General features: G+C 40.9%; 1 protein-coding gene across 3 annotated transcripts in view; it reads left to right on the top strand.

Annotated features, from left to right (window-relative positions):
• Positions 1-26713, top strand: part of chn2 (chimerin 2) — a 367748-nt gene that overhangs the window by 287667 nt on the left and 53368 nt on the right. The window lies entirely within an intron of this gene.

Here is a 26713-nt window from a genome sequence, read left to right as displayed (position 1 = left end):
AGGCGTTTGTACTTCTCCAAACAAAATGCAAGGAATTTAATCACAATAAAACTTGTGCAATTTTAATTATTTTCAGTGAATTCTGACATTGTAATGTCACCCAAGCTAAAAGGCATCTAACCATGCAAACACACCTAGTTTACAAATTCAATTTAGTCATTAGAATATAGAACATAGAACAGTACAGCACAGAACAGGCCCTTCAGCCCACGATGTTGTGCCGAAACCATTGATCCTCATGTAAGGTAAACCTACTGTATGAACCCTCAAATTTCTGTGACCATATGCATGTCCAGCAGTCTCTTAAATATTCCCAATGACCTCGCTTCCACAACTGCTGCTGGCAACGCATCCCATGCTCTCGCAACTCTCTGCGTAAAGAACCTGCCTCTGGCATCCCCTCTATACTTTCTGCCAAACAGCTTAAAACTATGACCCCTCGTGTTAACAATTTCTGCCCTGGGAAAAAGTCTCTGGCTATCAACTCTATCTATGCCTCTCATTATCTTGTACACCTTTTATTCTTTGCATGAATGCTCTGAAAATGATTCTTTTATCAGCAGACTTTATGAATTAATGACAGTTTAGCTCTCCTTTTCCAAACCTACTCATTGAAAACATTAACACATTGTGTTATAAGGTTACAAAAGGCTTTTGAATTTGAAGACTCAATTTAAGCATTGACTTGGATAGTTATACACTCGGTTATGTTACAAAATAATTTTCCAGGGAAAGGTTCCAATGAATATCTATGATTAAGATACTGAGGAAGAATAATTAAAATGACATAATTTCAGTTTACATTTGGCACCAGCGAGAAGCTGGCTAGCGTGTCTCCATTTTGTGCCAATTGAAGGTTTGAGTGGTGGCCTTTGCAGTGTACATTAAATTGTGTAATTTAAGGTTTATATTTTGTATAATTTGATAGCAAAATTGTAAAACATGGTTCTAACATGTGCATACAATTTTACTGAAATAACACTCAATTATTTTCTACTTCAGGATCTGATGACCGTTTCAATGTAGTGTTCAATTGCAAGAGCTATTTCTTGAAAATTATATGATGAGTGACTAGACCTCATTTACATCTGATGGGATGCACTAATTATTACTCAGGATTGATGCTGTTGTGATCGTACCTGATTTTACTACTGGGCAGATCAGGTCCCAAGGTGAAATCTGGCATGATATAGCTTTGTTTGGTACAGTTAGTGAAAATGGTGGTGAAACACATTCACGCAAGGCTGCGGCCTTTGCTGATTATTACATAAAATAATTGAACATTTTTTTAAAAAGCAAACTGTCTAAATATGGAAAATAGTTAACACAATCTAAAACACACTGTAAAATAAAGTTTCAGTGTGTTTCCCAAAACTATCCACTATCGAGACATGAATCCAGAAAAAACTACATCCCTATTTCAACTTGTTTCGTTAACTAAGTCCTTCTAGTCCTTCACTGTGGACTGTGGAGACGATTCAATGACCTCTTTCTACATTTGGCAACATGGACTTTTCATAAATCAGAGAGTCTAAACTGTCTCAGTTCTAAAAGCTTGTACAAAGTTAACAATCTCACAAAACCAGGTTATAGTCCAACAGTTTAATTGGAAACACGAGCTTTCAGAGCACTGCTCCTTCATCAGGTGGTTGTGGAGGACACGACTGTCAGACACAGAATTTACAGCAGAAGTTTACAGTGTGATGTAACTGAAATTATATATTGAAAAATACCTTGACCGTTTGTTGAGTCTCTCATCTGTTAGAATGACCATATTAGTTTCACTTCTTTCATATGTAAATCGCAAAACCTTTTTTAAAAATTACATTCTCAAGTGAATATTCAGATAACTAGCTCCTGATCTACTTGATGAAGAGGAGTTACTTTTAAACTGGACCCTGGTGTCTTTTGGGCTCAACTAAAAAAAATCTCTTCAATCGTAGATGTTTCTGAACTGACAGCTAATGACCTTCAGTGTTTGCTCCATCTGTCACAAACCCGTATACATCTTTACCAGTAATACCAGAAGGGCCTGTCATCTCCTGCTCTAATAAATGATGAATTTGGCTCACTATTCATAAAGTACACTTCGATCTTGTTTTAATTATTCACAAACATCTATCTCTATTTTGAAATCCAAACTTCAAAAAATGAGATCTAACTAAATATATTGTTCACTTTTGGCATAATACCAAAATAAACTATGTCCTGGATGTTTAGATTCATAGATTGGTTCATCAAAATTCAATAAAATTAATAAAGAAACAGCTAAATTGTACATTGAGAAGGGGTAGGCTTGGTATTTTTCAGTTTTTTTTATAGGATGTACATCTTGGCAGGGTACCATTTACTTCCAATCCCTAATTGTTTTGGAAAAGGCAGTGGTGAATTGCAACCTTGAATTACTACAGCCCCTGGGGTACAGCCCATGGGAAGGGAGTGCAAGGTCTTTGACCCAGTGACAGTGATAGAACATGATATGGTTTCAAGTTAGGATAGTGTGTGGCTTAGATGGGAAATCTCAGGTGGTGGTGTGCCCATATGTAGCTGCCCTTTACCTACTAGAAAGTCAATGTCACAGGTTTGGAAGGTGCTGTTGAAGACAGCTTGGTAGAGTTCTGCAGTGCACCTAATATATGCAACTTGCTGCTGATACTGTGTGTCGGTGCTGAAGAGAGTGAATATTAAAGCTGGTAGATCGGATCTGAATAGAATTGAGCTTCTTGAGCCTAGTAGACATGCACCCATCCAGGCAAATTTGGGGTATTCCACCTTTTGACTTGTGCCTTGTAGCTGGCAGACAGACTTTAGGAGACAGGAGGTGAGTTCCTACATTCCTAGCCTTTGACCTACCCTTGTAGCCACAGTAATTATACAGTTGCTCCAATTCAGTTTCTGATTAATGGTAAACCCCCAGGATGTTGATATTGAGAGACCAATAATGGTAATGCTATTGAAAATCAAGGAGTGATGGTCAGATTTTTCTCTTGGATATGACCATTGACTGACACTTGCCTTAATTAGCACTACTTAGCCCACATCTGGATGTTGTGCAGGTCTTGTGCATTTTGACATAGAACATAGAACATAGAAGAATACAGCGCAGTACAGGCCCTTCGGCCCTCGATGTTGCGCCAATCAAAGCCCACCTAACCTACACTAACCCACTATCCTCCATATACCTATCCAATGCCCGCTTAAATACCCATAAAGAGGGAGAGTCCACTACTGCTACTGGCAGGGCATTCCATGAACTTACGACTCGCTGAGTGAAGAACCTACCCCTAACATCAGTCCTATATCTACCCCCCCTTAATTTAAAGCTATGCCCCCTTGTAATAGCTGACTCCATACATGGAAAAAGGTTCTCACTGTCAACCCTATCTAACCCCCTAATCATCTTGTACTCTATCAAGTCACCCCTAAACCTTCTTTTCTCCAATGAAAACAACCCCATGTGCCTCAGCCTTTCCTCATAGGATCTTCCTACCATACCAGGCAACATCCTGGTAAACTTCCTCTGCACCCGTTCCAGTGCCTCCACATCCTTCCTATAGTATGGCGACCAAAACTGCACACAATATTCCAGATGCGGCCGCACCAGAGTCTTATACAACTGCAGCATGACCTCAGGACTCCGGAACTCAATTCCTCTACCAATAAAAGCCAGTACGCCATATGCCTTCTTCACTGCACTATTTACCTGGGTGGCAACTTTCAGAGATCTGTGTACATGGACACCAAGATCCCTCTGCTCTTCCACACTACCAAGTAGTCTACCATTAGCCCAGTAATCCATCTTTTTATTACTCTTACCAAAGTGAATCACCTCACACTTAGCTACATTGAACTCCATTTGCCACCTTTCTGCCCAGCTCTGCAGCTTCTCTATATCCCGCTGTAACCTGCCATATCCTTCCTCACTGTCTACAACTCCTCCGACTTTCGTATCATCCGCAAACTTGCTCACCCACCCTTCTAACCCATCCTCCAGGTCATTTATAAAAATGACAAACAGCAATGGTCCCAAAACAGATCCTTGCGGAACACCGCTAGTGACGGCCTCACAGCGCCAGAGACCCGGGTTCAATTCCCGCCTCAGGCGACTCTCTGTGTGGAGTTTGCACATTCTCCCCGTGTCTGTGTGGGTTTCCTCCGGGTGCTCCGGTTTCCTCCCACAGTCCAAAGATGTGCAGGTCAGGTGAATTGGCCATGCTAAATTGCCCGTAGTGTTAGGTAAGGGGTAGATGTAGGGGTATGGGTGGGTTGCACTTCGGCGGGGCGGTGTGGACTTGTTGGGCCGAAGGGCCTGTTTCCACACTGCAAGTAATCTAATCTAAAGATGAACCTTTGCCATCAACTACTACCCTCTGTCTTCTTCCAGCCAGCCAATTCCTAATCCAAACCTCCAACTCACCCTCAATGCCATATCTCTGTATTTTCTGCAGTAGCCTACCATGGGGGACCTTATCAAACGCCTTACTAAAATCCATATATACCACATCTACCGCTTTCCCCTCATCTACCTCCTTAGTCACCTTCTCAAAGAATTCAATAAGGTTTGTGAGGCACGACCTGCCCTTCACAAAACCATGCTGACTATCCTTTATCACATCATTCTTATCCTGATGTGCATAAATCCTATCCCTTACCATTCTCTCTAAGACTTTGCCCACAACAGAAGTGAGACTCACTGGCCTATAGTTACTAGGATTATCCCTACTCCCCTTCTTGAACAAGGGAACCACGTTTGCTAGCCTCCAGTCCTCTGGTACTACTCCTGTAGACAAAGAGGACACAAAAATCAAGGCCAATGGCTCTGCAATCTCCTCCCTTGCTTCCCAGAGAATCCTAGGATAAATGCCATCAGGCCCAGGGGACTTATCTATTTTCACCCTTGCCAGAATTTCCAACACCTCTTCTCTACATATCTCAAAGCCATCCATTCTACTTATTCGTGCCTCGGTATTCATATCGACAACAATGTCCTGTTCCTGAGTGAATACTGACGAAAAGTATTCATTCAGTGCCTCCCCAATCTCTTCAGCCTCCACACGCAACTTCCCATTACTATCCTTGATTGGACCTATTCCTACCCTAGTCATTCTTTTATTCCTAACATACCTATAGAAAGCCTTAGGGTTTTCCCTAATCCTACCAACTAAGGATCTTTCATGTCCCCTCCTTGCTGCTCTTAGCTCTCTCTTCAGGTCCTTCCGGGCTACCTTATAACTCTCAATCGCCCCTATTGAACCTTCATGCCTCATCTTTACAAAGGCCGCCCTCTTCCATTTAACAAGGGATTCCAACTCCTTATTAAACCACGGCTCCCTCACACGACCCTTTCCTCCCTGCCTGATAGGTACGTACTTATCAAGGACACTCAATAGTTGCTCCTTGAACAAGTTCCACATGTCAATTACGCTCTTGCCTTGGAATCTACTTTTCCAATCCACACATCCTAAGTCATGCCTCACTGCATCATAATTTCCCTGCCCCCAGCTATAACTCTTGCCCTGTAGTACACACTTATCCCTCTCCATCACTAGAGTAAAAATCACCGAATTGTGGTCACTGTCCCCAAAGTGCTCATCTACCTCTAGTTCTAATACCTGGCCTGGTTTGTTACCCAGAACCAAATCCAGTATGGCCTCACCTCTTGTTGGCTTATCTACATATTGTGTCAGGAAACTCTCCTGCACACATTGCACAAACACTGACCCATCTAACGAACTTGAGCTATAGCTTCCCCAATCAATATCAGGAAAGTTAAAGTCTCCCATAACAATCACCCTATTACTGTCACTCTTCTCCTGAATCATCTTCGCAATCCTTTCTTCAACGATTCTAGGACTATTAGGAGGCCTGTAAAAGACTCCTAACAGGGTGACCTCACCTCTTCTATTCCTAACCTCAACCCAAACTACCTCAGATGGCAAATCTTCGTCCATCTTCCTTTCCACCGCTGTAATACTATCTTTGACAAGCAAAGCCACACCCCCCCCTCTTTTACCCCCACCTCTGACCCTACTAAAACATTTAAACCCTGGAACCTGCAACAGCCAATCCTGTCCCTGATCTAGCCACGTCTCCGTAATAGCCACAACATCGAAGTCCCAGGTACCAACCCACGCTGCGAGTTCACCTACCTTATTTCGTATACTTCTGGCATTAAAGTATACACACTTCAAGCCACTCTTCTGTTTACAGGCACCCTCCTTTAAGATTGATGCCGTATTCCTAACCTCCCTACAGTCCAGGTCCTGCACCCTAAAGCTACAGTCTGGGTTCCCATGCCCCTGCAGAGTTAGTTTAAACCCTCCCAAAGAGCACTAGCAAACCTCCCCCCAAGGATACTGGTGCCCCTCAGGTTCAGGTGCAGACCATCCTGTTTATAGAGGTCCCACCTTCCCCTGAAAGAACCCCAGTTATCCAAGTACCGAAATCCCTCCCTCCTGCACCATCCCTGTAGCCACGCATTTAACAGTTCTCTCTCCCTATTCCTCGACTCTCTATCACGTGGCACGGGTAACAAACCAGAGACAACAACTCTGTTCGTTCTAACTCTCAGCTTCCAACCTAGCTCCCTAAAAGCCTGTCTAACATCCTCAGCCCTCCTCCTACCTATGTCATTGGTGCCAATATGGACCACGACTTCAGGCTGCTCCCCCTCCCCCTTAAGGACCCGGAAAACACGATCAGAGACATCACGTACCCTTGCACCTGGGAGGCAACATACCAAACGTGAGTCTCTCTCGTTCCCACAAAACCGCCTATCTGTGCCCCGAACTATCGAGTCCCCAATTATTATTGCTCTGCTCTTCTCCACCCTTCCCTTCTGAGCAACGGGGACAGGCTCCGTGCCAGAGGCCTGAGGCCCGTTACTTACCCCTGGTAAGTCGTCCCCCGCACAAGTATCCAAAACATATACCTAAAGAATAGGAAATGATGCTAATCATTGTGAAATCATCAACAAATAGCTGCACTTCTGATCAACCTCGCCTTTTAATTTCAGCTCTCTAGTCCATGCTTGGACCAAGGCTACATGAGATTAGCAGCTAAATGGCCTTGGCAAAACCCAAGCTGGGCCTTGGCAAAACCCAAGCTAAGCATCAGTGAGCAGGCTATTCCTTTGCAAGACCTGTTTCATCACTTGAGAGTAGACTGACAGAGTAGTAATTGGCTAGATGTGTTCTACTTTTTCTGCACAGGACATATCTGGGCAATTTTCTATATTGTACTGTCACGGTTTGGCTAGTGATACAGCTAGGTCTGGACCACAACACTTCAGTACTATTTCCCCATCATGCCAATTCAACTAATTATTATTTTGCAGATGATAGTTTGTTAGGAAAAGCACTCATTCATAAAAGCACGTTTCAACAACTATTGACAAGTTTAATGTTTCTTGATAAGTTTGATGATTTTAGACAGTTCCAAGTCATCATGTACCTTTTACACACATTTTTTTTCCATTGTTAGTAATTGTAAAGTACACAAGAATCTCATCCAAAAGGTGCCTGACTCCTATAAGGATACTACAAGGAAGTCTGAAGATCATATCCAGAGAAATAACCTACCTCTCCAAATAAATCCACAAAATTCCAACTTGTTCTTAGCAGGTCAAGTGAGCACAGTCTGGTTTCCACACTACAGGACTGCCAAACCCAATTCAGTGGTTGCAACTAATGATTGAAATGGCCAACTGATTCCATAAAATGTGCATGCATAAAACCTGGCCTAGCCCCACTCTTACCTCAGCAGAAATGGCATGTGCCATGTTTAGGGGCAAGTCTTATGACTTTGGGCCAATTCTGGCATTTTTCATCACAATGGAGAGAGTTGTATCAAAACTTTAGGCCTCTGAATTTATGACTCCAGAGATTCTCTGCTCTGCTGATTAGTGCTGCCTGTTTCTATTGCCCTCGTGTACCCTGAAATTAATATCCAAATTAATGCTACTCCAGACTGACTATTGCAGTGGTATCATAGATATATTGAAAAATATATAGAACGATCGTAAACAGTGCTTCAATGATTTCTGGGTATGTTTTCAATCATGTTTACGCTCACTCAAGTGAGAGCAAGGAGGTGGGAGTAGCATTTATAACAAATATACAGTTCTGTGATATGGGGTAAATTTATTCACAAAATTGACCATTTAATATTGGAAATGATTTTAAACGTTGCTGCCACAGACCTGCTCTTCTAATTTAAAATCTTGTTTAGCGTTTCTTTACACTACATTCTGCTTCTGTATTTTTAATTACCATAGAATAGAATAATCATGGAACATTTACAATGCAAATTTGTGGGATAGAAATAAAAATTAAGATAATATTGCTTTATAAAGTAACAGGAGAAAGTGAGGACTGCAGATTCTGGAGATCAGAGCTGAAAATGTGTTGCTGGAAAAGCGCAGCAGGTCAGGCAGCATCAAAGGAGCAGGAGAGTCAACGTTTCGGGCATGAGCCCTTCTTCAGGAATGAGGAAAGTGTGTGCAGCAGGCTAAGATAAAAGGTAGGGAGGAGGGACTTGGGGGAGGGGCGTTGGGAATGCGATAGGTGGAAGGAGGTCAAGGTGAGGGTGATAGGCCAGAGAGGGGGTGGGGGTGGAGAGGTCAGGAAGAAGATTGCAGGTTAGGAAGGTGGTACTGAGTTCGAGGGTTGGGACTGAGACAAGATGGGGGGAGGGGAAATGAGGAAACTGGAGAAATCTGAGTTCATCCCTTGTGGTTGGAGGGTTCCGAGGCGGAAGATGAGGTGCTCTTCCTCCAGCCGTCGTGTTGCTATGGTCTGGCGATGGAGGAGTCCAAGGACCTGCATGTCCTTGGTGGAGTGGGAGGGGAGTTGAAGTGTTGAGCCACGGGGTGGTTGGGTTGGTTGGTCCAGGTGGCCCAGAGGCGTTCTCTGAAACGTTCCACAAGTAGGCGGCCTGTCTCCCCAATATAGAGGAGGCCACAACGGGTGCAGCGGATGCAGTAAATGATGTTTATAAAGTAACAGTCAAGTTGCCACAATTCTAGCTCTCTCATTAAAGAAATAACTGGAAACTAACTCCATATTAAAATCATGACGGACAGTTATCCGCTAACACGGACTTCAGCCAAAAAACATCCAGAATTATTGTACAGAAATTGTAGGGGAAAAATACTTTTAGATTTGTAGTATTAAATGAGAGAAAGATTTCACTGAGGGAAGATTGAATATTAAAGCTTACATGGAAACTCTGCAAATATTATAGATTCAATGCCTGAAACTGAACGTTAAAAATATATATTATAGTTAGGGAATAGGTGAATCCGGAAGGTTTTTTTAACTATAGTGTGAGAAGTTTATTTTCTAGATATTGTAATCTGTATATTACAGGCATTTGCTATCTACACAGCTGAACTCTTATAACAAAACATGCAGCAAGATATTTACAATGGGCTTTCCTGTTCTAGTAAGGTTAAGTACACATAGCATGCTGTGTAAATAAAGCCTTAGAAATTTGGTTAAAATCTGCAAGCTTTTTCATTTTCAATGTTGAAAGTTAATATTTTTCTGTGAATTTATACTTCTTCATAGTGGGTTTTTACATGACAAATTCTGTCAGCAATTCTAGGACTGATGTGAAAAGCTAATAACAAAATGAATCAGACTGTAAAATTATAGATCAGTAGTGCAGAATCTGAGTCAAGGAGTGTAGTGCTGGGAAAGCATAGCTGGTCAGGCAGCTTCCGAGGAGCAAGAGAATCGATGTTTCGAGCATAAGCTCTTCCCCATCAACTCTCCTGCTCAGATGCTGCCTGACCAGCTTTGCTTCTGCAGCACCACAGTCTTTGACTCTCATCTCCAGCATCTGCAGTCCTCACTCTCTCCTAGTGCAGAATCTGAACCAGGACATGTTTAGAAGAGTGCATTCATTGGCACATCAGCTTCAAAAAGTGAAATAAAGAAAAGAAACAGGAGATGTAATCGAGAGAGCACAATAAATAAGACAGAAAGAAAAAGTAATAATAAATTTAAATAACATCTGCAACTTTCAAATATTGAGTAAACATGCCTCAAAAGATAAAGTCGCCACAGTCTTTGCCAGATCATAGAGCTACTCTCTCATGAAATAAAGAGACATGGTTGCTGATTATTTTATTTGCAGGTCACTATGCCTCAGGTGAGGGGAAAGGTTAAGAAGGACAGTCCTTGATGGAAACAGCAGCCGGTGTTAGAATTGAACTTACATTCTGCATTGCAAGCCAACCGTCCAGCCAGCTAAGCTAACCGAAACCCCCCCCCCCCCCCCCCCCACCTTTTACAATCTCTCTAGCATTAGTGTTAAATGTTTGTATGGCAATAATTAAGTTTTTTTTTGTTTACACTGAAGTTGATAAATGGGAACTTTTTCTGATGATTTGAGCTCATATCTGTATCATCATAGGACAATCATTCCATTCGATACCTTTATATCAGGACCTGGAAATGTTTTCATGCAGTTTACAGACTGTTCCTTAATTAGCAGCATCTGGATTTTCATATTTAACTGCACGTGTGCTTGATAGAAGTTGTGTAATTTGTGCAGCAAGATCTAGCCCATGCAATATTCGAAATGTCTATGATAAGATTTGTGAAGTATAATAGTAGTGAGGAAATCAGACAAACCTTGGTCAACGAAGCCCTGATATCATGATACAAAGATTATCAATAGCTAGAAGCAAACCAGACAGAGGTATACTTTAAACTACCAAGTATATTAATCAATGAAATAACATATTAAACTTTTGATTATTTGAAAAGGCATGCCTCTTATCCTTTGAGGTGATGAGTCAATACAAGTACATCGAACAAATCATTGGTAAAGAATTTGTTGGGAGTTATCCTGTTCTATTTTCTTACAGCAGATGCCAGCTGTAGTCAATACCTTGATGCTGTTTGTTCTGTTTTAGGAGTAAATTCATCACTTTGCCATAAATCAGCAATTCTTACCTGCATTACAGAGTCTGTTCATGGAACAAACCAGCAATATCAGATTCTGTCTTTGCCAAAAGTGACAATGGGAACATGTTCAAGGATGAAATATTCCATAATGCACAACTGGTGATTATCATTCAGGAGTAGAGGGCAGGTCCAAAATGGAGTCTGGCCTGCTGCCCTCGAAAGTAGTTGGAGGTGGCCACAGGAACTGTTAAATGCCAAGCAGGGCTGTTGAAAGGTCTGCCATAGTGCTCTTAAATTTTACGTATTTGTCTTATTATGTACGTCATGTTACAGCTATACAGGACGTTGGTGTAGCCATGTTGTCACAAAGCTAATCCTTTTTTTTCTAAAAGCTGTTCCTTGGCTCAAGGAAACTCTGTCCTTGATTTTTTTCAGAGGGGTAGTAAACCGGCCCGGGCTCCCATCAGTCTGGTTTGGTACAGAGATGAAAGTTATTTTAATGGCCTTTTGTTTCTCTGCAAACAGATGAGACTTCAGGCCAAAGTGGTCATGTTTTAGAAGTGACCTGTAGAATGAAAGGGGAGTGGTCAGCTCTCTAGCTGAGCAGTTTAGTTCATCCAGAATTGGGAGTTCAACAGTGAGCTGTGTGGAAGTGATCCTTTCTCTTGGAACTGTTGTGTATATTCGGAACATTGGATAGACTAAGTCCTGCAGTTTTTTAAATTCAGTTCTTCGTGTTTCATTGTATAATTTTGTGAATAAATTTTTTTGTCTGTTTTAAACCTGGTAGTCACCCTCGCTAACTTACTCCAGGTAATTTTCACTGTACACTTACCAAACCAAATTGCATAGTTATGGTCTGGGCTGCCTGCTTAAGAATGTTTTAAGTGGTCTGGCCTAGTCCATAATAATGTTTAGAATACAGTGTTCAATTCTAGTCTCCCTGCTTTAAGAAACTTGAAAGGGTTCAGAAAAGATTTACAAGGATGTTGCCAGGATTGGAGGGTTTGAGCTAAATGGAAAGGCTGAATAAGCTGGAGCTTTCTTCTCTGGAATATTGGAGGCTGAGGGCTGACCCTTAAAGAGGTTTATAAAATCATGAGGGGCATGCAAGTGAATAGCCAAAATCTTTTTCCCAGGGTAGGGAGTCTAAAACTAGAAGGCATAATTTAAGACGAAAGGGGAAAGATTTTAAAGGGACCTGAGCGGCAACTTTTTAACACAGGAAATGGAGCCTGTATGGAATTAGCTATCAGAGGAGAGAGTGGAAATGAGTATAATTAGTACATTTATAAGGCATCTGGGTGGGTATATGAATAGGAAGAGTTTAGAGGGATATAGGCCAAATGCTGACAAATGGGACTAGATCATAGGATATCTTGTTGGCATGGGCAAGTTGGACCAAAGTGTCTGAAACCCGTTGCTATGAAGCTGAAAGCATGTACTGTACCTTTTCAGAGAGAGAGAATGCTATTCTGAACTGAGAGATTATAAGCACCTGTGTATATGACTAGATGGCAGTCCCAGAGTGTACTGGAAAATTGAAAATATGTAATATTTGGCTGTGAAATGGATACCTGAGTTTTGTTTGATGTTTTTGCAACAATTTGAATTTAACCAATTAATTTAATTTATGCACCAGGATACTAAAACCCAATCAAGTTTGAATTTTTGTTTTGCCAACATCGAACCAATGGGACGATATGATGTTGGAGATGTATGAGAATGCGGACATTTTAGAAATTGGTGAGAGGGCAACTGCTGGAGTGCTACTTGCCCATCTATCATCTAGCTCTCAAAGAAATTAGAAAACACTCTCTCTATCAAAGGTACCTTTTCCATAAGACCATAAGACATAGGAGTGGAAGTAAGGCCATTCGGCCCATCGAGTCCACTCCGCCATTCAATCATGGCTGATGAGCATTTCAGCTCCACTTGCCAGCGTTCTCCCCGTAGCCCTTAATACCTCTAGACAACAAGAACCTATCAATCTCGGCCTTGAATACATTTAGCGTCCCGGCTTCCACTGCACTCCGTGGCAATGAATTCCACAGGCCCACCACTCTCTGGCTGAAGAAATGTCTCCGCATTTCCGTTCTGAAATGACCCCCTCTAATTCTAAGGCTGTGTCCACGGGTCCTAGTCTCCTCGCCTAACAGAAACAATTTCCTAGCATCCACCTTTTCCAAGCCATGTATTATTTTGTACGTCTCTATTAGATCTCCCCTTAATCTTCTAAACTCCAACGAATACAATCCCAGTATCCTCAGCCGTTCCTCATATGCTAGACCTGTCATTCCAGGGATCATCCGTGTGAATCTCCGCTGGACACGTTCCAGTGCCAGTATGTCCTTCCTGAGGTGTGGGGACCAAAACTGGACACAGTACTCCAAATGGGGCCTAACCAGAGCTTTATAAAGTCTTAGTAGTACATCTCTGCTTTTATATTCCAACCCTCTTGAGATAAGAGACAACATTGCATTCGCTTTCTTAATCACAGACTCAACCTGCATGTTTACCTTTAGAGAATCCTCGACTAGCACTCCCAGATCCCTTTGTGCTTTGGCTTTATTAAGTTTCTCACCATTTAGAAAGTAGTCCATGCTTTTATTCTTTTTGCCAAAGTGCAAGACCTCGCACTTGCTCACGTTAAATTCCATCAGCCATTTCCTGGACCACTCTCCCAACCTGTCTAGATCCTTCTGTAGCCTCCCCACTTCCTCAGTACTACCTGCCTGTCCACCTAACTTCGTATCATCGGCAAACTTCGCTAGAATGCCCCCGGTTCCCTCATCCAAATCATTAATATATAATGCGAACAGCTGTGGCCCCAGCACCGAACCCTGCGGGACACCGCTCGTCACCGGCTGCCATTCTGAAAAAGAACCTTTTATCCCAACTCTCTGCCTTCTGTTAGATAGCCAATCCTCAATCCATCCCAGCAGCTCACCTCGAACACCATGGGCCCTCACCTTGCTCAGCAGCCTCCCGTGTGGCACCTTATCAAAGGCCTTTTGAAAGTCCAGATAGACCACATCCACTGGGTTTCTCTGGTCTAACCTACTTGTTACCTCTTCAAAAAATTCCAACAGGTTTGTCAGGCATGACCTCCCTTTACTAAATCCATGTTGTCTTGTTCTAATCAGACTCTGCTCTTCCAAGAATTTAGAAACCTCATCCTTAATGATGGATTCTAGAATTTTACCAACAACTGAGGTTAAGCTGATTGGCCTATAATTTTCCATCTTTTGCCTTGATCCTTTCTTGAACAAGGGGGTTACTACAGCCATCTTCCAATCATCCGGGACCTTTCCTGACTCCAGTGATTCTTGAAAGATCTCAACCAATGCCTCTGCTATTTCCTCAGCAACCTCTCTCAGAACTCTAGGGTGTATCCCATCGGGGCCAGGAGATTTATCAATTTTAAGACTTTTTAACTTTTCGAGCACTATCTCTTTCGTAATGGCAACCATACTCAACTCAGCCCCGTGACACCCTTTAATTTTTGGGATATTACTCATGTCTTCCACTGTGAAAACTGATGCAAAGTACTTGTTAAGTTCTCCTGCTATTTCCTTATCTCCCATCACTAGGCTCCCTGCATCAGTTTGAAGTGGCCCAATGTCTACTTTTGCCTGTCGTTTGTTTCTTATGTACTGAAAGAAACTTTTACTATTATTTCTAATATTACTGGCTAGCCTACCTTCATATTTGATCCTCTCATTTCTTATTACACTCTTTGTTATCCTCTGTTGGCTTTTGTATCCTTCCCAATCTTCTGATTTCCCACTGTTCTTAGCCACTTTATAGGATCTCTCTTTTTCTTTAATACATTTCCTGACTTCCTTTGTCAGCCAAGGTTGTCTAATCCCTCCCCGGTTAATCTTTCTTTTCTTGGGAATGAACCTCTGTACAGTGTCCTCAATTATACCTACAAACTCCTGCCATTTTTGCTCTAGTGTCTTCCCGGTTAGCCTCTGCTTCCAGTCTATTTTAGTCAGTTCCTCTCTCATGCCCTCATAATTACCTTTATTCAACTGTAACACCATTATATCAGATTTTGCCTTCTCCCTTTCAAACTCCAGACTGAACTCTACCATATTATGGTCGCTACTTCCTAAGGGTTCCCTTACTTTAAGATTTTTTATAGAGTCTGGTTCATTGCAAAGCACTAGGTCCAGAATAGCCTGCTCTCTTGTGGGCTCCATGACAAGCTGTTCCAAAAAGCCATCCTGTAAGCATTCGATGAATTCCCTTTCTTTAGATCCACTAGCAACATTATTTATCCAGTCCATCTGCATATTGAAGTCACCCATGATCAATGTAACCTTGCCTTTCTGACATGCCTTCTCTATTTCCCGGTACATGTTGCGTCCCTGGTCCTGACCACTGTTAGGAGGTCTGTACACAACTCCAATTATGGTTTTTTTGCCTTTGTGGTTCCTCAATTCCACCCACACAGACTCCACATCATCCGACGCTATGTCATTCAATACCATAGATTTAATTTTCATGTGAAACATGCTCACTGTAAAAAGAAAGAAGATGACCAAGGGAGATCAGCAGCAAGAAGATAGTTATAAGAGTTGGAGTCAGAGAGTAAACAGTTAAGAGAAAGGGGAGCTTAGATTTGTGAATTTATTTTTGTTTAATGTTCACTTTTAGAGTAAGAAAATAAATTGATATTTTATTTACAAAGTGGAATTTAGGAATTCTCTGCCACTGATATTTTAACAGATTACAAAGTGAGGTGGGCTTTTCTGGGTGTTTTGTTTAATTAACAGAAAAGATTTGTCTCCTTGTCTTAACAGATTTGGGGGATCCTGCACCTTTCTCCTAACTGCTTAGTTTCTGACTCCAACTCCATAACAATTTGCTGTTCCAATAAGACACTTACTAAAATTACATTCTTTGTTTCATCTGCTGTCTTCAACTTTCCTGCTGCTGACCTCACTGGGTTGTCATCTTTCTTTTAACAGTGAAAGGGTTTCTTTGATAGAGAGTGCTTTATAATTTCTTTGAGAGCAAGATGTTAGATGGGCAATTAGCTCTCCAGCAGTTGCTCTCTGACCAATTTCCAAAATTGTCAGCATTTTATACCCTTCCAACATCGGATCATCTTATTGGTTCACTGTTTTGAATGTTGTGAGGAAGCCCACACCTTCTGTGTCTTCCTCACAACTCACTCAGTTTCTTGTTTTGCTTGTCAGCTATTGTGGGTTAAAACGATCAAACTATTTCTTACTACTTACACCAACAAACCAAATACATGTAATCTTTAAATGCAGTTTCCCAGAAAAAAAAGTTCAGTTCCTGGTTTTGAGAACAGGAAATACAGAAAATATCAACAGAGTCATGGGAGACTTGATAACTTGCTTGTGGAAAAAAAAACACAGATGAAATATATCTGATAAACTTTGCACTCTAAGATGCAGATTAAGATATCTTAGTGTAAAATCTGATTGTCTTAAATAAGCAATGATTTTGTTTTGCTATTCTGATGTAAATAGACTTAACCATGAGTTTTCCCCGTCTGCTTTCTTATTAAAAATTTGAAATACTACTTTGGGGAATTATGAAAATAGGGAATTGTATGAAGCATCCCCACTTCTGACTTTTTGAAGGGAAGGTCATTGGTGAAGCAGTTGAAGATGATTGGGCCTAGGGCGCCACCCTGAGGGGCTCCTGCCGCGATGTCCTGGAGCTGAAATGACTGACCTCCAACAACGACAACCATTTTCCTTTGTGCCAGCTCTGACTCCAAACAGTGGGAAAATTTCTTTCTGATTCCCATTGACTTCAGTTTTGCTAGGGTTCCTCTATCCCACAATTAGTTAAATTCAGCCTTGATGTCAAGGGCAGTCACTCTTCCCTAACCTCTGGAATTCAACAGTTTTTGTTCAACCAAGGTTATAATGAGGTCTGGAGCTGAGTGGCACTGGTGGAACCCAAACTGGACGTCACTGAGCAGTTTATTACTAAGCACTTTACTGATTAAGTACAGACTGATGAGGTGGTAATCGGCCATATTGGATTTGTCCTCCGTTTTTGTATATCAGATGTACCTCAGAAATTTCCTAGATTGTCAGGTAGATGCCAGTGTTGAAGCTATACTGAAACAGTTTGACTAGGGTTGCAGCTGATTCTGGAGCACAAGTCTTCAGTACTACTATCAGAATGTCAACAGGTCCCATGAACTTTGCAGTATCCAGCGCAATCAGCCATTTCTTGATAACACATGGAGTGAATTGAATTGGCTGAAGATAAGCTGTTGTGATGCTGTGGACCTCAGGTGGAGGCCATGCTGGATCATCCACTTGATACTTCTGGTTGAACAGCAGGATTGCTTCAGTGTTACCTCTTACGTTGATGTGCTGGGCACCCCCACGATTTTAGCTGGGAACGTTTCTGGACTTCCTCCTCCAGTGAATGTTTAATCATTCACCACCATTTGTGACTGAATTTGGCAGTATTGCAGAACATAGATCTGATCTGTTGGTTGTAGAATTGTTTATCTCTGTTTACACGCGAGTTGTCCTGTATTGTAGATTTGCCAAGTTAACAACTCATTTTTAGGTATTCTGGGTGCTGCTGTTGGCGTGCTGACATGCACTCTTCATTGAACTAAGATTGATCTTTTGGTTTAATGCTCATGGTTGAGTGTGGGAATGCTAGGTATACGCGCACTCCAATTTTATTTTATTAACACTTTTCTTTTTAACAACCTCTTTGGAGAAAGAATTGTCTTTCTCCACCAAAGGAATTTGACAAGCAGCTGTACTCCTTAATATCGTTCTGGATTTAATTTGAGGAATAATTTGAGGAATGGGGACATAGTTTACATCTCTCATTCATTTTATTTAACTGTCCTGCATTTTCAGCAGTGTATTATTTTGTTCTTGTTGTAGTTAAAAATATAATTTAATGCACTGATATGTTAGTGCCAGGTACATCTCCCTCACCTTCCCCCACAGCACGACATATTCTCCCTTTTCAGAAAATAATTGAATTCTGTCTCTCATACCTCAAATTCAAGGCCTCTACCAAACTCTCAGGCACTGCATTCCAGATTTTAAGCACTTAGTGTGTGGAAATCCTCGAATGTTTTCCTCACCTTGCCATTGCGTGTTTAGCCAACTAACTTAAATCTGTATCTACTCATGTTTACTCCCTTTACACGTGAGAATAGTTTTTCTACACCCACTCTGTCCAGCTCTTTATCAATCTCCTATTGGCTGGTCCTTCTGCAAATTGGCAATTTCTGCAATCTAAGTAGCTGAAGTACTTAATCCTTGGGATTACTATTGTGAATCTTTTCTGCATCCTCTCTAAGGCCTCTGCATCTTTCCTAAACTTTGGCACCCAAAACTCAGAAAAAATTAGTACTTAACCTGCAGGTTTCTGGTAGAATTGTAAAACTGAGGAACATAGGAAGTTAACAGCAAAGACTGCACTTCAATTGCTTATCCAAATGTTTTCCAATTGTGATATTAATTTCTGCCTCTACCATCCCTTTCAAATAGTGAGTTCCTAATCCCACCATTACCAGTTGAAACAAATTCTCCTCAACTCCCCAATAATTGTTCTGCCAATGACTTTAATCCCCTAGTTCTTGGCAACCTCAGCCAAGGGAAATATATCCTTCAATTAAAGAGTCAACTAGTCTCTTAAAAAAAAAACAAAATAATAGCTGAACCAGTTTGTTCTTAAAGCTAAACTTTTCCAATTCTGGCAACAGCCTCATAAATCTTTTCTGTGCCCTCTCTCAATTGCAATTACATCCTTCTCATAATGCACAGTTCAGACTGTACTCTTTATTCGAAGTTTAACCTGACTAGTGTTTTCCACAGTTCAAGCATTTCCTTCCTGACCTTGGAGTGTGTGTCTCGGCTAATTACATAAAATATTTCATGTGCTTGCCTTCCCCAAATTCATTACCTCTCACATTTTCAGATTTGAATTAAACTCACTACTATTGTATTCATGTGACCAACCAATTGATACCTTTCTGCAGTCTATAGATTTCTTCCCCACAGTTAACCACAGAGCCATTTTTTATGTTGTATGCAAACCTCCTGATTAAGCCAGTTAAATCATTGAAAGACACTACAAAAAGTAAGGGACCAAATATCGAACCTTACTGAAAATAGTCCTTCAGTCACAAAACATCTGTCAGCCATCAATCTTTGCTTTCTGCTGCTGTCAGTTAAAATCAAGCATTCCCATCACTGCTCAGGGCACCTTAGCAAGGTGCCTGCATTAAAGAAGATTTTAAAAGGACCTGAGGGATAATTTTTCCACACACAGGATGGTGTGTGTATGGAGCGAGCAGCCAGAGGAAGTAGTGGGAATGGGGACAATTACAACATTCAAAAGGCATCTGGATGAGCATATGAATAGGAAAGGTTTTAGAGGGATGTGGGCCAAATGCTGACAAATGGGATTAGGTCAGACTGGAATGTCTAGTCAGCATGGTTAAGTTGGACTGAAGAGTCTGCTTCCGTGCTGTATGATTCTAATAGGAGCAATAAAATAAAATGAGTTAAAATTCTGGGATATCACTTTGCTCACTGAATTTATCCATCCCAGTCTCAACTCGTCACACTTCCTTCCCACTCACTGCCACGTTGTGTCATTGTTCACCATCCCCAGGAATTAGGAAAGGGAAAAGTACTTATGAACAGAGTTCCAAGTGCACATTAATTTCTTTTTTACTGATGTAGTACCATGGCAGAACATTCACAGGAAGTTAAAACCTACTCACCTTGATAAAACGTCTTGCCTCGTTTTAAAATTTTTAGCTGTTTTTTGTCTTTTTACCATGCATCTAACTGAGTTAGGATTACAACCACAAAATTGGCTGTCTGATCAGTATCCCTAAGACCTGTCCAGCTTCACTCTTTCAAACTAAAACCAGAACTCTCTCAGTCTTACTGGATTCGCTATATACTGGTTATATTCTCCTGAATATATTTTAAAGTCTCAAAAATAGGAATACTGGAGAAGCTGGATCATTATTAGGACCTGGCCTGATTGATTAAAAGGCGTGGTAGTACCAAGGATGAGAAGCTAACCAACAAGATGCTAGGATTAGTTTAAATCATCAAAAGAATCTTTACTTTGCAAGCTTGAAGAAAGCAAACAGAAGCAGTAATGGCTTGGTACACTGAACCATATAGTGATTCTAAAGAATATAAACTTTTACATTAAACTCAGGCTAAAAACTTAATCCAGTTTAATTATTTTACCATAGCTCTCACTTGGATTGGCTTTTAAGCATAGGTGTGCACAAGAAGGCAGTTTTGGTACTGTCTTCACAGGACACAGTTCAGGTCTATAAAAATAAATTTGCCATCATTTGCTGGGCAACGTAGAGAGAGAGGAGAAAGTGAGGACTGCAGATGCTGGAGATCAGAGCTGAAAATGTGTTGCTGGAAAAGCGCAGCAGGTCAGGCAGCATCCAAGAAACAGGAAAAGCCCTTCCTGAAGAAGGGCTTATGCCCGAAACGTCGATTCTCCTGCTCCTTGGATGCTGCCTGACCTGCACTTTTCCAGCAACACATTTTCAACATAGAGAGAGAGACACACACACACACACACACACACACACACAAGTGGTGATAACCTAAACATCACCACACCTCAGACAAGGGGAGAAGTTTAGAAGGAGTACAGGAATTGAACCCACACTGTTGGCATTGTTCTACTAATAACCCTACCAATGCCACCATCTAGCACCTGTATTTTCAATTTTCTATCTCTTCTGCCTTCTGATACTCACTTATTAATTCTTTGCATTCCATTGGCAGCTTTACTTCTTTCCTCTTACATCCCAGTTATTCAGTTGCAGTAAGCAAATCACCCAAAGACGGTGCAATACAATCAGCATTCTTCCCGGTATCCTGAAAGGACCGGTTAGATACAGCAGCGTAAAACTGGTGGCCATTGGGGAAGCCTGTATGCCCTGTACCATTAGGAAGTGGCCTTCTGGATCATGAGGTAGTGCCTGTGTCATCTAGTGTTAGTGAAAATGATGCTATGTTTTTTACTGTGACTACCTTATTGCCTTATATCCCAGGCGGCATGGTGGCTCAGTGGATAGCACTGCTGCCTCAAAGTGCCAGGAATCCAGGTTCGATTCCCGCCTCGGATGACAGTCTGTGTGGAGTTTGCACATTCTCCCCATGTCTGCGTGGGTTTCCTCCAGGTGTTCCAGTTTCCTCCTACAATCCAAAGATGTGCAGGTTAGGTGAGTTGGCTATGCTAAATTGCCCATGGTGTTAGGTGCATTATAGGGTAATATAGGGTTGGGGAATGGGTCTGGGTGGGTTACTCTTCAAAGGGTCGGTGTGGACTTGTTGGGCCGAAGGGCCTGTTTTTATACTGTAGGGAATCTAATCTAATCTAATCTTGAGTCTCTGCTCACCCTCCCCCGATTGCCTGGTGTGATATGCAGGCTGCAGATAATTCAAGGTGGTACCTAAACAGGGTGACTTCTTGCAAGCTCTGCGCAGCAGATCTAACTCTTACCTTTTAAACTTAAATTCTAAATTTGCAAAAATTACTAATCTGTCCAAGTTTTCTTTTCACTCTACTTAGGTACACATAACAATAAGTCAAATCAAATGGAAGATGGAATCACTGTTTCCTTTTGTTTTACACTGCGCTCAGTTTCCTCACCCACCCTTTCCCTTTCTGAGTGACTCCTTCAGATACCCAAGAATTGCTGCTGACTTAGTAGCAGCTTCAGGAGGAACTGAGAGGGCAGTAAGATCCAATTTTTAAAATGTGACACAGCCACCAGTCCAGACACTAATACCAAACATACATAGGAGACTATGATAAAAATAAGATCAGGCATGACATAGAACTGCATTCCAGACCTGGCATTAAGGATTTTCAGTGTGCCAGCTTCTTAAAAGGTAGGGTGATGAGTCTGCTGTCGAGGATTCAGATGCAGATCATGATGGGGCAGCAGCATATAGGACATAATTGATCTTGAACATTGTGCTCCCATAGCCATACTCCGTGTCCTCCCCAGTTAGAACTCAGGTGCCATTTGTAAGTGAGAAACATAACCTGGCAATCTAATGCAGTTCTCATTCATACATAATTCCCATTGACAACATCCAGTCAAAACATTTAAATCTCCTCTACTACCTCAGAAGTCAAGGGTTGCATAGTCATCAGAACACCACCAGTTGCAAATTCCACTTCATGCTACACACCATCCTGACTTGGAACTATGTTGCCATTCCTTCTCTGTCATTGGATCAATATCCTTGAACTCCCTTCCTGATAGCACTGTGTATGCATTCACTGTCCAAAGACTGCAGTGTTTCAAGGGGGCAGCTGAGCAGCACATTCTTGAGGGTGATTAGAGATAGCCAATAAATGTTCAAAGCCAATGACACCTACATGTCCAAAATGAATTTTAATAATGTGATCCATCACTTGTAAAAAAAAGACTTTATTCAGTAGCCACATTAAAGACAGATCGCCCTTTATAATTTCTTTGAAATGTCAAACTGTGAACTCAGAAATCCCTGCTGCAAAAGTGCTTCTGTAACTTCTGAAACTCAGGCAAGTAATCATGTTAACATAAAACAGCGCTCAGAAACATCAGTAAAGAGCTCTGTTGAAGCTGTAGAATAGGTAATCTTGTTTACTTTTCGAACCAACATGAGACAACTTTGGAACCATTTCAATTCAATGGTCCCATTGATTTTTTTTATAACTCATTGACAGCTTAAGCCTTTTTATTAAGTTTAAAGAGTTAATGACACTTTGACAGACCTTATCTACATTTCAAGAGTGACGATGTGCACCCAAGTATTTGTGACTTCCAGTGGCAGGTTAAGGCCCTGGGGCCAGGCAAAATATGGTCTGTTTGAACTCAGCACTTAAGTTCAAAAGACCCTGCTGAATTTGGCTATTTTGCTTCTGTGATTCATGGTCCAACCCCTTGCCCCACCAGTATGATTGGGAATGGGTTTGGGACTCCTGTATTCAGGTCTCCCCTATTTTTAAAGGCCTGTGGTGTCTTCCCAACTCTTCAAAAATTGCTCCTAAATATTAAAATCGTAAAGCTAGCTTGATGATTTTAACTTTCGAAAACGTTTCTCGAGTGAGGTACTGTTGATATTTAGTGCTATTATCAAATACAGGTAGAAGTCTGCTTTTCATTGAATCCCTACAGTGTCTAAGCAGGTCATTCAGCCCCTCGAGTCCACACTGGCCCTCTGAAGAGCTTTCCACCTCCCTCACCCTATCCCTGCATTTCCCATGGCTAACCCACCTGGCTTGCACCTCCCTGAACAGTCTGGGCAATTTAGCATGGCCAATCCACCTAACCTGCACATCCTTGGACTGTGGAAGGAAACTGGAGCACCTGGAAGAAATCTATGCTGTCACAGGGAGAACGTGCAAACTCCACACAGACAGTCATTCGAGGCTGGAATCGTACTGAAGTCCCTGGCACTTTGAGACAGCAGGGCTAACCACAGAGCCACAATGCTGTCAAAATCAAACTAGATACTCCAGAAAGCAAACATTTCCTGTGATGACTCAGTACAAGGTAGTAGACTGTATGCATTTGCCTATGCATACAAATAACTTTACATATTTAGATTTATAACGGTTGTGGTGGAAGCTCAAGTATTAATGTGATTGTAGGTGACAAATTGAATCTTACGTGTAATAATAAGATGGCATGTTAAACAAATCAGCAAGTAATTCTCTGAAGATTATCTTGCAGAAAATGTATTGCTGTTCAGTGATTAGTATAGACCTAGCTTACCTAGAAGCTGGAACCAGTGAAATGCCCACATTTAACAAGGATTTGTCAACAAGACAAGGTGACAATTTAACAGCAATATGTTGTTTTTAATGCAGTTTCATCAATAATTCTGTACTAAAGAAATTGCTTGTTTGCTACTTAAAGTAAGCTTCTGTTTTGTACAAATTGTTGACTAGTGTTCAAGATTTTGACTGAAGAATTGTGCATAACTCTTGATTGGCTGATAAGCTAACCCTGCTTCCACCACAACCATTATCAATCTAAATATGTAACGTGATTTGTACTCCGAGGCAAATGCATACAGTCTACTACATTGTACTGAATCGTCACATGAAATGTTTGCTTTCTAGAGTATCTAGTTTTGATTTTGACAGCATGGTGGCTCAGTGGTTAGCACTGCTGCCTCAAAGTACAAGGGACCTGAGTTCGATTCCAGCCTCAGGCAACTGTCTGTCTGTGGAGTTTGCACCTTCTTCCTGTGACTGCATAGGTTTCCTGTGACTGCATAGGTTTCCTCTGGCTGCTCCGGTTTCCTCCCACAGTCCAAGGATGTGCAGGTTAGGTGGATTGGCCATGAGAAATGCAGGGATAGAGTAAAGGAAGTGTGAAGCTCTTCAGAGGGCTAGTGTGTACTCACTCTATAGACTAAATGGCCTGCTTACACTATAGGGATTCAATGATTCTATGAAAATTTTAGTTCTAGGTTATTTCAAATGCTAGCAAATAAATTACTACAAAAAACACTAACAGGTTTCTCTACTTAACTAAAATGTTCTGTTTTTTACTGAAATGTTTTAAATGCAATTTTTGATTCTAAAGGCTTGAAATTACTACCAAGAGTTAAAACAAAAACAATAAATTTCTTCAGAGCAAAGTAAAGGGCACAGCAACAATTGAACTAGTATGTCCTTTCGTTTACAAAATATTCCTGTGTTTGTACAATAAACTCCACATCCATTCGTGATAAATAAATATGTAAATAGGTCACAAGTTTTATTTTGATTTATTTTTCCCCATTCCTATACAGTGTTTTTAGATCGGTTTTTTTGGTTGCTGCATTTATAAATACATGGGTGTGTCATGATCTTATATTAAAATAACAGAGTGACAACTGTGTACAATACCTCTGGTAAATGTTTGTGTATTATTGCTGCTCAAGCATCACTGATGTTCATTTGAAGCACAATAATATTGCATACCTCCACTCTATTATTATAGATTCTTAATGTCACTTGTGTTCAAAGTTATTAAAGACTGAGGCTTATTATTTTGGTATGAAGTGGGATAATTCTCAAAAGTCAGTTGCAATCCATGCATACTCACTATATTGTTTTGCACAGTTCACATTTATCACCTTTGCATCATCCAAATCATTCTATCAACTGGAGTTGTCTATATTGTAAATATTCAGAATTATTATAGAAACCTAAGGTTAAAAAAAAGCTATATAGTTGCACTAAATGCAATGGCGAAAAACATCTAGTTCATGAAAAATAAATACTTCCTGCCAATTTGGTTGACAAAATTCACAGGCCTGGAGTAAGTGTTCCTAGAAAATATTAATAAAGTGCATTAGTTAAAAGTCAGATAATGTAAATGGAACCGAAGCTGTTAAATGATTAAGTAGTAATACTTTGTGAAACAAAGAACTGTGGATGCTAAAGATTTGAAACAAAAACAGAAATTGACGGAGAAACTCGGCAGGTCTCGCACCATCTGTGGGAAGAAAGCAGAGTTAACATTCCAAGTCCAGTGACTGTCCATCAGATTATCTTTTGTTGGCTTGGAGCACATGAAGCAATAGTACGTTTTTACTTTGGCTGTATGCCAGGGCCACTGGGCCAAGGCATTTGAAAAGCTTTTAATATTTATGCAACAACATGCTCCATAACTGGATATTTGTCCTATTGTATCATATTTACTTATGAAAGAAAGCTCCTCTGTAATAATCATTTCCTACCAATAGGTACTGCTATTCTGCCACAAAAGAAGCAGCATTGGAAAATATTGAAATATCTCATTCTTTAATTTCTGAAATTAATATTTGAAATATTTTAGATTTCAAAAAAAACCTTATATTTACCTTCCATTTAGATTGCCTACATAATTTTTGTTTTACTGTATATCATTAAGTAGTTGTAGAATTTTCCATTGACCTAACACCAGTCTGAGCAGTGTTCTATTTGTCTGTTTAATCGATTATCGGTGTTGAACGGCTAAGCCATGTGACCCGTTCCCTGTATTAAAACAGACTTCATGTCCACCAGCATTAAAGGATGATAAATACATGACAAAAAATTGTCTGTTGTTTACAAATGTTCAGTGCCACAGAATAAACAATGTATTATTGAATCATCAGCCTGTGTACCTTTGCAGGGGCTGATATCAGCATACCTTTATATCACACGTATTTCCTAGCTTGATGGAATAGAGGAAGAAGGGATGTAGTAGGCTGAGAGTGGTGGCCTACAGTTCCATTGCAGTTGATGGTCGGTGGTGGTTTTTGAATATTCAGTTTTGGATTTTAGTTGATGAATAGTTTGTCACATTTGGTGCTTTTGTAGTGTCACACTGTACAATGGAAGGTGTCCTAATTGCAAAGATAAGACTTTATCTTCTGAAGGAGTGTATGAAGGTTACTCCAACCAATGCTATCATATAAAAATGTATTTTTGATGCTTGCATTGGTTAGGTCAAAGTCAAGTGGATTACACCTATACATTGACTCCTTCAAAACCTGATGCAAGACTAGTTTGGCCTCTTCTGAGTTTGGCAACTCAGCTAGTACAAGTATTTGCAAGGATTGTTGATGGATTAATTAAAATACCCCACCCAAAACACATTTTGTTCTCTTGCTTCCTCCAGGTGTTCACCATGCAAAGAGTTGAGGCTAGGCAACGGGTGGTAATTAGCAAAGGTTTTCCCTTGTATTGTTTGACCTGAGGTTATGAGACTTCATGGGATCTAGAGTTGAGCAATTCTTAGAGTCAGAGATGTA

This window comes from Chiloscyllium punctatum, chromosome 8, assembly GCF_047496795.1.
Source record: "Chiloscyllium punctatum isolate Juve2018m chromosome 8, sChiPun1.3, whole genome shotgun sequence".
NCBI classification, from domain to species: domain Eukaryota; kingdom Metazoa; phylum Chordata; class Chondrichthyes; order Orectolobiformes; family Hemiscylliidae; genus Chiloscyllium; species Chiloscyllium punctatum.
Note: the sequence above shows the minus strand (reverse complement) of the source record. Positions and strands in the feature narration are given on the sequence as shown.